The sequence below is a fragment of the Esox lucius genome, chromosome 23 (assembly GCF_011004845.1).
Source record: "Esox lucius isolate fEsoLuc1 chromosome 23, fEsoLuc1.pri, whole genome shotgun sequence".
Lineage (NCBI taxonomy): Eukaryota > Metazoa > Chordata > Actinopteri > Esociformes > Esocidae > Esox > Esox lucius.
The window spans coordinates 2,376,383-2,388,347 of record NC_047591.1 but is presented as its reverse complement, the minus strand read 5'-3'; the positions used below and the strand labels follow the sequence as shown (position 1 = coordinate 2,388,347).

General features: G+C 43.3%; 1 long non-coding RNA gene across 1 annotated transcript; it reads right to left on the bottom strand.

Moving 5' to 3' along the window:
* Positions 1 to 4,819: 4,819 nt before the first annotated feature.
* Positions 4,820 to 8,213, bottom strand: LOC109614972. Its single transcript, XR_002195984.2, has 3 exons — positions 8,174 to 8,213; positions 7,953 to 8,084; positions 4,820 to 4,954 (listed from the first exon to the last, which is right to left on the bottom strand). It is a non-coding gene; the product is annotated as an uncharacterized LOC109614972 (long non-coding RNA).
* Positions 8,214 to 11,965: the final 3,752 nt, after the last annotated feature.

Genomic DNA, 11,965 nt, shown 5'->3' with positions numbered 1-11,965 from the left:
TATCCACTAATGAGGGAGTAAAAGTATGATTCATAGCGATGGGAGATACCATTGAGAGGGAATGAAAGCCAAAGTTTCTCATAAATTCGGCCCTGATTTTAACAGAACTTTTGACAACAGGATTGCCACTAAATTGAGAAATAAAGGAAAAGAGGAAGTGGTGTACAAATCAGAGATGATAGAGAGGAAGAAGAACACAAGTTAGATTCCATAAGCACCCAGGCCGGCCCAGAGGTCTGCAAGTGATATTGATACCTGTATGAAATACAAGGAATATTGGCTGACCAGTAATAGAATTGGAAATTAGGCAAAGCCAGGCCTCCGAGCTGCTTAGGTCTTTGAAGAAAAGATTTACGGATCCGAGGATTTTTCCCATTCCATATAAACACAGAGATAACCGAATCTACAGTATTAAAAAAATATTTGGGAATAAAGACTGGAATACATTGAAAGAGACACAGAAATGTAGGAAGTACAGTTATTTTGACTGAGTTAATATGACCAACTAGTGAGAGAGGTGATGTAGACCAACGTGCTAAATCCTGCCTTACCTGTTCTAACAAGGAGGCAAAATTTGAGTTTGTACCCGGAAAACCTACCAAACTGAAGCAGAATTGAAAGAACTGGAGGTACAGATACTTTTGGGTCAGATACATAGAGAAGAAGGTCATCAGCATACAGGGAGACCTTCTGTTCTACTCCTCCCCAGACCACCCCTCAAACCTGTTGACTACCACCTAGCGAAGCTGCAAGGGGCTCAATTGCAAGAGCAAAAAGAAGTGGGGATAAAGTGCACCCCTACATAGTGCCACTAGGAAAATACTTTGAGTGTATATTATTAGTGTGGACCGAAGCAACTGGCTATGCAATAAGCAATTTAATCCATGAAACAAAATAATCTCAAAATCCAAACCTTTTAAGTGTGTTAAATAAATAATCCCATTCCACCCTATCAAAGGCCTTCTCAGCATCCATCAAGATAAGAACCTCAGGTACAGGTTATAAAGATGATGTATAGATAATATTAAATAAACATCTCATGTTAAAAAAAGAAATGTATTTTCCAGATGAAACTGGACAATATTAACTGCATTCAAACAGATCCTTTTGTCTTTTCAACAATAAAGATATTGATGCCTGATAAAATGTTGGGGCCAAAGAGTGTGTCTGAAAAGATTCAGAAAATACATAAAGTAACCAGCGCGAAAGCTGCAGGGAAAATTTCTTTCAAAACTTGCCTCGGAACCCATCTGGTCCTGGGGATTTCCCACTCTGCATCAACTGAATTGCCTCTGTTATCTCCTCAAGAGAAAGAGGTTTCTCAAGGTCATTTAGCATTTGAGGAGCTGTAGAAGGAATATCAAGATTGTGAAAAATGCATGCATAAGTGAGTGATCAGCCACAGATTCAGAAGTATATAGATTTGAATACATTTTATACAATGTGCTACCAAAATGTATAAAACATTACGAATTGGCTAAAACATTTGCACAAAACATCAAAGCCGCATTTCACATTGGCGATATTCAGATCTGTAGGTGGGCGTCCTAACCACTCCTCCACAGAGAGATAGCAGATTTTGAGGCACGAGTAATGGTCTTATCAAGGTCGCTACAATATGTAATCAATGCCTTTTAACATTACAGTTAACTTTAGGTATCACAGAACAGGGTTTAAAGTTTGTGTTAAGGTTTGGTATCACAGCACCGGTGTTAAGGTTAGGGTTAAGGTTTGGGGTAAGGTTAGAAAGCGAAAAATGTTAGGTTAATGTTTGGTTAGGGTTAGAACTCACAGCACTGTGTTTAAGGTTAGGGTTTGGGTTGAGATTAGGTATCACAGCCCTGGGGTTAAGGTTAGGGTTAAGGCATGAATTATGGTTAGAAATGTAATCACATGAAACATGCTGACCTTGAAACACCACGACTCGCCGCCCCTAACAAGAAGTTTCTATTTGGAGCTGCGGGTAGTGCACCTGTTTGCGGAGCTGAAGGGCACAGGTTCCAAACCCTACAAATTGCTGTTTTTTGGGGGATTATTACTCTAACGTTACTTCACCTAACGTAATCTATCTCACAAATTCGACTGTCAAATATTTACATAAAATACATATTCCAATGAGACCAGGTTGGTATTTCCTCTGCAGAGTTCTGCACAAGATAAACAACCAAGCGAGGTGATAAACCCTGCCCCTCTGTCCCTGAGCAAGAAATGTAGTCCTAATTGCCCCCAAAGTGTTGCTGTAAATAAAGTTGTTTGGAAAATAAGGAGGAAAATAGCCATAAACAAAACCAGTGAAACCAGTGAATACCACCTGCAAAAGAAAAAAACATTCCAACCTATTCACCAGATTTAAATAATTAAACCCAAATCATGAATCAAAATGTACAACCATTACTTCCCATTGGAATTTTTTTAATTAAGTTTCCCACACGTTTGAAAGCAACATTGACGTTTTCACACTGTCACATACTTTTATACGCAGCAAACAGTGAGCTGCACTAACCAGATGACGATAATTTGAAACTAATATCTTGTGTTAAGTTCATATTCAAAAGGCAGATGTCCAGATCATCCAACATAACTGATGATCCTGTCTGTTGGAGCCGCCACAAACAAGGAAACTGCTAGCTATTTGCTGTTAGTGATAGGTCTTTGAGACTTCTAGAAGGCCTAATTGAGTCATTTGCCCGGTCCAAAACAGTTCCACCCATTGCAAGTCACACTGTGATTGGATGAGTCTATTGTCAAAATGCAGCTCTAATACAGTGGAATGTCAGATTCCTCATGTCCAGATCCTGAAGGCCTACTCAATTCTAGGTATGAATTAATTCTGGTATGAACCCTCCTCTTTCAAACCCAAACTGAAACAACTTAATCAGAAAACCATTGTGCAATTGGCAGTTCTCTGCCCTCATTTCAGGGTGGTTGCGGTTGGTTGATGTCCCTTTGGTTGATGCTTGGCAATGTGGGTGGATTGACCTCCTGCACAGATAGGGCCACAGTGTCACTGGACCCCACTGTCTCAGCCCCAAGGTTTTACGCTGCTACAATGGGGAGAACAAGTATTTGATACACTGCCGATTTTGCAGGTTTTCCTACTTACGAAGCATGTAGAGGTCTTTAATTTTTATCATAGGTACACATCAACTGTGAGAGATGGAAAAAATCCAGAAAATCACATTGTATGATTTTTACATAATTAATTAGCATTTTATTGCATTACATAAGTATTTGATACACCAGAAAAGCAGAACTTAATATTTGGTACAGAAACCTTTGTTTGCAATTACAGAGATCATACGTTTCCTGTAGTTCTTGACCAGGTTTGCACACATTACAGCAGGGATTTTGGCCCACTCCTACATAGAGACCTTCTCCAGATCCTTCAGATTTCGGGGCTGTCGCTGGGCAATACGGACTTTCAGCTCCCTCCAAAGATTTTCTATTGGGTTCAGGTCTGGAGACTGGCTAGGCCACTCCAGGACCTTGAGATGCTTTTTACGGAGCCACTCCTTAGTTGCCCTGGCTGTGTGTTTCAGGTCCTTGTCATGCTGGAAGACACAGCCACGACAAATCTTCAATGCTCTTACTGAGGGAAGTAGGTTGTTGGCCAAGATCTCGCGATACATGGCCCCATCCATCCTCCCCGCAATATGGTGCAGTCATCCTGTCCCCTTTGCAGAAAAGCATCCCCAAAGAATGATGTTTCCACCTCCATGCTTCATGGTTGGGATGGTGTTCTTGGGGTTGTACTCATCCTTCTTCTTCCTCTAAACATGGCGAGTGGAGTTTAGACCAAAAAGCTCTATTTTAGTCTCATCAGACCACATGACCTTCTCCCATTCCTCCTCTGGATCATCCAGATGGTCAATGGCAAACTTCAGACGGGCCTGGACATGCGCTGGCTTGAGCAGGGGGACCTTGCATGCGCTGCAGGATTTTAATCCATGGCGGATTAAAATTGTTTTAGGTTCCCTCTCTCACAGTTGAAGTGTACCTATGATATAAATTACAGACCTCTACATGCTTAGTAAGTAGGATAACCTGCAAAATCGGTAGTGTATCAAATACTTGTTCTGTAACTAGGACACGCGTGGAAGACGCGCACCACCCCCCCCGACGTGGTATTCGGCATGCGTCATCGCCTGCCATCTAGTCACGCTGCTCCTCCTCCCACGGCACTGTCATGTCTTGTAATTGCACGCACCTGGTGTCCATTCCTGCTTTTTGTTCCCTGCCTAAACATACCCATCAACTACACGCAAACTTTGCTTTGAAAATGTCTGATATCATCCTCCATTCACTCCTGTCAATGAGCAATTACAGTTGTGCTCAAAAGTTATTTGTAGAATAATATACACCAGGTTTGAAGTTCCTATGACAATCATTGAAAAAGATATTAAAGAAATGCTGAATTATAGATGGGGCCATTGATTTATTGATTATTAATAAATCAATAAAGGGTTTCTCAACCTAAACAAAGCTTGAATAAGTAGGCCAGCTATTTCTAGAATAATATACATCAGGTTTGAAGTTCCTATGACAATCATATAATTTTTTTTGAAGAAATACAGAATTAAAGGTGTTTCTATTAATTTATTGATTATTAATAAATCATCAGAGTTTTTCACCAAAGAAAATCTTGAAAAAGTTGGCCATCTATTTCTAGAATAATATACCCTAGGTTTGAAGTTCCTATGACTATTATTGAAAAAGATATTGATGAAATACCAAAAACAAAACATTCCATTGATTTATTGAGTACTGATTAATCAATCAAGATCTTTTTGACAATATCGTATTATTATACCACATTTGATTTCCAATTTGGTATAATATTTAGCATGTGGAATGATGTTGATGAGCGTCCATAATTATACTATATTCGTCTTCTGACATTTCAGCAATCACCTGGTTTACTCTTCTCCCACTGCCCCTAAATGTGGAAGGGAGCCTGAATGGAGGAACAAATTTGTTGAATCTCGAATATGAAACTGATTTCACCTCAGCAGCTCATCTCATCTTCATCCGCTTATCCGGTATTGGGTCGCGGGGGCAGCAGCTCCAGCAGGGGACCCCAAGCTTCCCTTTCCTGAGCCACATTTGCCAGCTGACTGGGGCATCCAGAGGTGTTCCCAGGCCAGTGTCAAAATATAATCTCCACCTAGTCCTGGGCCTACCCCGAGGTCTCCTCCCAGTTGGATGTGCCTGGAACACCTCCCTAGGGAGACATCCTGGGGGCAACCTTACCAGATGCCCAAACCACTTCAACTGGCTCCTTTCGATGCAAAGGAGCAGCGGCTCTACTCCCAGTTCCTCATGGATGGCTGAGTATCTCACCCTATCCCTAAGGGAGAAGCCAGACACACTTCTGAGAAAACCCATTTCAGCCGCTTGTACTCGCGATTTTGTTCTTTCGGTCATGACCCAGCCTTCATGACCATAGGTGAGGGTAGGAATGTAAATTGACCGGTAGATCGAGAGCTTTGCCTTCCGGCTCAGCTCTCTTTTCGTCACAACAGTACGGTAAAGCGAATGCAATACCGCCCCCGCTGCTCCGGCCAATCTCCCGCTCCATTGTCCCCTAACTCGCGAACAAGACCCTGAGATACTTGAACTCCTTTACTTGGGGTAACGCCTCATTCCCTACCCGGAGGAGGCACTCCATCGGTTTCCTGCTGAGAACCATGGCCTCAGAACTTGGCTGCAGTGAGTGCTGAAGGTCACAGACCGATGATGCCATCAGGACCACATCATCCGCAAAAAGCAGCGATGAGATCCCCAGCCCACCGAACTGCAACCCCTCCCCACCCCGACTACGCCTCGATATCCTGTCCATAAAAGTTACAAACAGGATTGGTGACAAAGCGCAACCCTGGCGGAGGCCAAACCCCACCTGGAACACAGCTCTCACTTTGGACGTACAGGGATTGGATGGCCCTCAGAAGGGACCTCCTCACCCCATACTCCCGCAGCACCTCCCACAGTGTCTCCCGGGGGACCCGGTCATACGCCTTCTCCAGATCGACAAAAAACATGTAGACTGGATGGCCATATTCCCAGGCCCCCTTCAGAATCTTTGTAAGAGTAAAGAGCTGGTCGGTTGTTCCGCGACCAGGACGGAATCCACATTTTTCCTCTTCAATCTGAGGTTCGACTATCTGCCGAACCCTCCTTTCCAGTACCTTTGAGTAGACTTTCCCAGGGAGGCTGAGAAGTGTGATACCCCTGTAATTGGCACACATCCTCTGGTCCCCCTTTTTGAACAGGGGAACCACCACCCCGGTCCGCCACTCCTTAGGCACTTTCCCCGACTCCCACGCAATGTTGAAGAGGCGTGTCATCCAAGACATCCCCTCCACACCCAAAGCTTTCAACATTTCTGGACAGATCTAGTCAATCCCCAGAGCTTTGTGAAATGGCAGAGTTGTTTGACTACCTCAGTGACTTCTGCCATGGAGATTGACGATGCTTCCCCATCAGCCTCCAGCTCTGCCTCCACTATAGAGGGCGTGTTAGTGGGATTTAGGAGTTCCTCAAAGTGTTCCTTCCATCGCCTAATTAACTCCTCAGTTGAGGTCAACAGTGTCCCATCCTTACTGTACACAGCTTGGATAGTTCCCCGTTTTCCCCTTCTGATGTGGCGGACGGTTTTCCAGAAACACCTTGGTGCCGACCGAAAGTCCTTAAACTCCTCCCACACCCGCTGTTTTGCCTCTTTCACAGTAGAGGTTGCAGCACTTCAGGTCTGTCGGTACACTGCAACCGTCTCTGGAGTCCAGCAGGGTGTTCGAGGGTTACCGCCCCTTGATGCACCTAAGACCTTTAGACCACAGCTCCCTGCCGTAGCTTCGGCAATGGAGGCTTTGAACATCGACCACTCAGGTTCAATGCCCCCAACCTCCACAGGGATGCCAGAAAAGCTCAGCCGGAGGAGTGAGTTAACGATCTTTCAGACGGGGGCCTCCTCCAGACGTTCCCAGTTCACCCGCACTACCCGTTTGGGTTTTCCCGGTCTGCCCAGAGTCTTCCCCCACCCCCTGACCCAACTCACCACCAGACGGTGATCGGTTGACAGCTCCGCCCCTCTCTTTACCTGAGTGTCCAAAACATGTGGTCTCAGATCCAATGACACGATCACAAAATCAATCATCGACCTTCGGCCTAGGGTGCTCTGGTACCACGTACACTTATGAGCATCCTTATGTTCGAACATGGTGTTCGTTATAGATAAACCATGACTAGCACAGAACTCTAACAACAAACGACCACTCAAGTTCAGATCAGGGAGGCCATTCCTCCCTATCACGCCTCTCCAGGTGTCTCCATCATTGCCCACGTGTGTGTTGAAGTCCCCCAGCAGAATTATGGAGTCCCATACTGGAGCCCCATACAGGACTCCATTCAGGGTCTCCAAAAAGGCCAAATACTCCGAACTGCTGTTCGGGGCATATGCACAAACAACAGTCAGAGATTCCCCCCCACAACTCGTAGGCGTAGGGAGGCAACCCTCTCATCCACTGGGGTAAACTCCAACATAGCGGCACTCAGCCGGGGGCTTGTGAGTATCCCAACCCCCGCCCGGCGCCTCACACCCTGGGCAACTTCAGAGAAGAATAAAGTCCATCCCCTATCCAGGAGTACGGTTCCAGAACCGAGACTGTGTGTGGATGTAAGCCCCACCAGATCTAACTGATAGCGCTCCGCCTCCCTCACAATTTCCGGCTCCTTCCCCCACAGAGAGGTGATGTTCCATGTCCCCAGAGCCAGCATACAACATAGTCCAGTTCATTGGCACATTGTGAGAATGTAAAAGAGAAATTACATCTCGCAGATCCCCCAGCGAAAGTGGGTTCAAGCCCTGGCTCGGACGACTGTCTGTGCCTTTCCTCTCAGTTTCCCTCTAAATACCTGTAATATATGTCAGTCTGAAATGTTCACTTCTAACTCACCTGAAGCCCTTCAAACTTTTTGGAAGACTGTCATATGTGGCACGGCTTTTCATTTCACCTCTCAAGCGCAGGATAATATCCACCCTTAGAGTCCAAAACACACTCCTTACACAGCTTCCTCACTGCTTCAATCTGAAACATTGAGGCATAACAAGGGTTGCACAACAGTAATAAAACCAATGACTATTCATATGTTAAGGATGCACTCATGGTTTGCAAACCTTGAGATTGATAAGCTCATTGCAGAGTCTGTCTTCTGTTATATTCACATCCACCTGTTCAGCTGCCTATACAACTGGTTGGACTTTGGCAAACTCTGTATTCAACACAGTGCTGGATTCTCTTGTGTAAGGACCTATCCAGGGTGCCCATTTGTGGTAACATGGTTTCACCACAAACAGATTTCGATGACAACTTAAGAGGACATACACATTGTCATAAGAATATTCAATGAATTGGTAAAAGTAGTAAATACAAGCCACAAGTCACACAAGAAAATGTGTACTCATGCAGAGTCAAGGCCTCAAAGTGCATGTATCCATGGAGAATGTCATCATGATTTGGAAACTTTTGGTTCGTCGTTAACTCAAGTGCATCAAATGCTCTCCCAATTGCTGTGAGAGTCTGAAGTAACAACATGTGTTAATAATATCCAAGGAAAATAAAATAATTACAATTACAATAACACATGCTACTTGCCTGTAGGGAATTCCTCAGGAATAGGCACAGTATGGAAAGAATAATATGGTCATTAAAGTTGTGAAGACCATCTTTCCATTCCTGATACCTGTACATACTGCCACACTGGTCACTACATTTGCAGTATGTTGTAACATCTGTTGAAAATAAAATATTGTGGTTTTTTGTAGTTTAGAAATGCATAATTTGTTATATCTGTTTAGTAGAGGGAAAACATATCTTACTTTCCATTATGCCACAAAATGTGAGGATTTTTGCCTTTGATGAAATGATGGGCTCACTTAATGCAACGCTGTTGGGACATTGAGCACATGTGGTCTCCTCTGGTAGCAGGTGTTTCAGCATGTTCTGGTTAGGCACATATTTCAGCCGGGAGGACTGCTGGAGCTCTTTTGTGATTATAGAAGTAATTCACAAAATTGACAAGATGTATGTTCTTTGGTGGGTAAAACACTTGTGTTCTGGCATCACTTTTCACCCAATCATCTTGGTTTACCTCCAACTGGGATTCAATTGCTGATACATTCAAGTTCTCGGTGGTCTGGCCTTGCAAAAAAAGCTTCTTCTTGGAGTTTTAGGCACAGCACTTTGCAGTGACAATGTCGTTAATTACCTTTTTGTCCAGAGTAATATCTTCACTCATTGCTGGAGGGCAGTAGCTTAGCGATTTCACATGGATACAATCAAAAGCCACCATGCCACTCCTCATTGCAAAATCTAAATCGATATGGCAACTGTCCAGTTCACAAACTACTGAGTGGCTGTTGCCCCATGTTTTTTTGGGGGGGATTGTTCTTCCTTTGAAAGCTTTCCCAACTGCAAATATCCCACTGCCTCCAGGCAGATGGAAGGAAGGTGGTGTTGGGCTGGTTCATTAGTTGAATGTCTTCTTTTTAAATGAACACAAATTATTTTTGTTTACTAACTGACCGCAGAGAGTGCATTGCACTTGTCTAACCTTGGTTTTACAAACTCTGGGGGCTTGATCTGTTGCTAGAGGAAAATTGGAGTGGTTTATTGGAGTGGTTAAAGGCATCACAGATGGGGTGGTGTTAGTTGTTGTGGTCAGGAGAGGCATCACAGATGGAGTGGTGTTGGTTGTTGTGGTTGGGTTCAGGAAAGGGATCACAGATGGAGTGGTGTTGCTTGTTGTGGTTGGGTTCAGGAAAGGGATCACAGATGGAGTGGTGTTGCTTGTTGTGGTTGGGTTCAGGAGAGGCATCACAGATGGGGTGGTATTGGTTGTTGTGTTTGGGGTCAGGTGAGGCATAACAGATGGGGTAGTGTTGGTTGTTGTGGTTGGGGTACTGCATCTTGCCAAGTGTTTGATTAACTGCTTTCTTAGAATCAATGTTTGATGGCAGTAGCAGCAGTGGAAATGGTCTCCTTTACCACAGCTCAAGCCACACATATATATCAAAACCTGAAAAAGGATTACGCATTGTAATGATTAGAGCAACATGTGATTCAAAGAATAAATATTTACTCTAACACTTTTTTAGTGAACTGTTAAGTGATAAGAATGGATGTCCACTCATTAAGAATTTTCTTTGGTTCTGATTGAGAATAAAAATTCAACTTGCACTTGCAACACAAGGATTTTGTCTTTGATTTCCACAATAAAAGCATCTGCTATATTACTGTAAGAAGTTAATGTTTCATATAGGATCTGTCTCAATCATTGTGAAAGCCTTTCACCAAGTCTATCTAAATTACGTTCAGTATAAGCCTAGAATAACATGTTCCAATTGAAACAGTTATGTGGTTTTCATTACTGTCAGATATGAAACAACATGCTTCCTACCTATAACGCTCAGAGACAGTACAACCTTTGAGCAATAACAAGATGTTCCAGTATGCAATAACAACTAGAGATAACCAAGAGGAAAAGGACATGTGTGTTATGACTACTGAACGCTGTGCTTCTAAATAAAAACGAGTCCACCCATGGAGAAGTGTGAGTGGCTGAGTTGAATCCTACATGTCAGGCTCGTTCCTGGCTCAGTGGAGATCAACGGCTCTCTCCCTTCTGCAGAAGTGACTTCTAAAACGTCTTTCTGACTCTTGGTGTGGTTCTTTCTCATTAGACAAAATAGACTATATAGAAGTTTGGTGAACTGAACCCAACAATTACTTAAATGTATATGTAATGAAAGAATAGTAATCAATGTCTGTATACATCAGTTCACAAGTCGACATATTCTAGATTGGTTCTTTATATAAACAAAGTAATATTATCACACATGACATGATCATAACCAAATGGAGTAATCACATACCCCCATCCTGTATCATTGTTTTATTGTGACTCTGAAGGTGGGTCACAACAGTTGCATAGTCTGCATGTGATTTCTTTAAACAAAAGGGACAGTTGTACAGTCCTGAGTTTGAGCAGCACACAGCTACAGGATCTGTGCCTGACTTCAGTATCGTAACATGCTGCCAAACGAGTAAATATGTTAACTAACTATGCACATTTTAAAGCATGAAAAATTATAAATTGCTTGAGCTAATTAGTTTACATTGTAAAGGTAGCAAAACCAAAACGTATTAGGCACAAAACGCTGACTAATTAATAGGCATTGTACACTACAACTTCAGATAGTTATAACGTACCTTAACTAACTACAGCTCGCTAACTAACAAGTAGCCTTCCTCGTCGCGTCGCTAACTCTCTTTAAACGTAGCTATAAGTGTTGCCAACTCCTCATTAAGGAAAGTCGCTATTGCCTGTCCTAAACATAGACTGTATATATAATGGACGACGCCCTTTCGCTCTTTTCCATTGGTGAAAAATGAAGCCACCAGTGTCCTGATACGACGCTGACATCTTGGACTTGCGTCTGCGCAGATAGCGATCTTGGGACCAGTTCTGCGCAGTAGTTATGCGCAGTAGCGAGAAGGAAGTAAAGCCCTAAAGCCGCGAAATCAACGGCCCCACCCCTGTGCCCCGCCCTCACTCTCCCTCGCAGAATGCGCATACCGTAATCAATCGCAAGTCCAAGTACAGTACAACCTTTGCTTGTTAAACCTAGACGATATGTTATAGCCTAACTTACATCATGTTTAACCTTAATTTAGAATAGGCCTAATACAAAAATAATTGGTAACTTCTAGCTAACGATCACCTGCTAGCTATTAACATGGCTATTAACGAGGCTTGTTGTCTTTTAGGTAACGTTAGCTAGCCCATTACATGTATTTACTAATTAAATAGCTTATAAATTTAACTTACCGAAAAAAATTCAAAGATCGATTGGAAATGCCAGATCGGTTAGCACAATGTACTGCAGAACAACCCATTATGTCCGTGT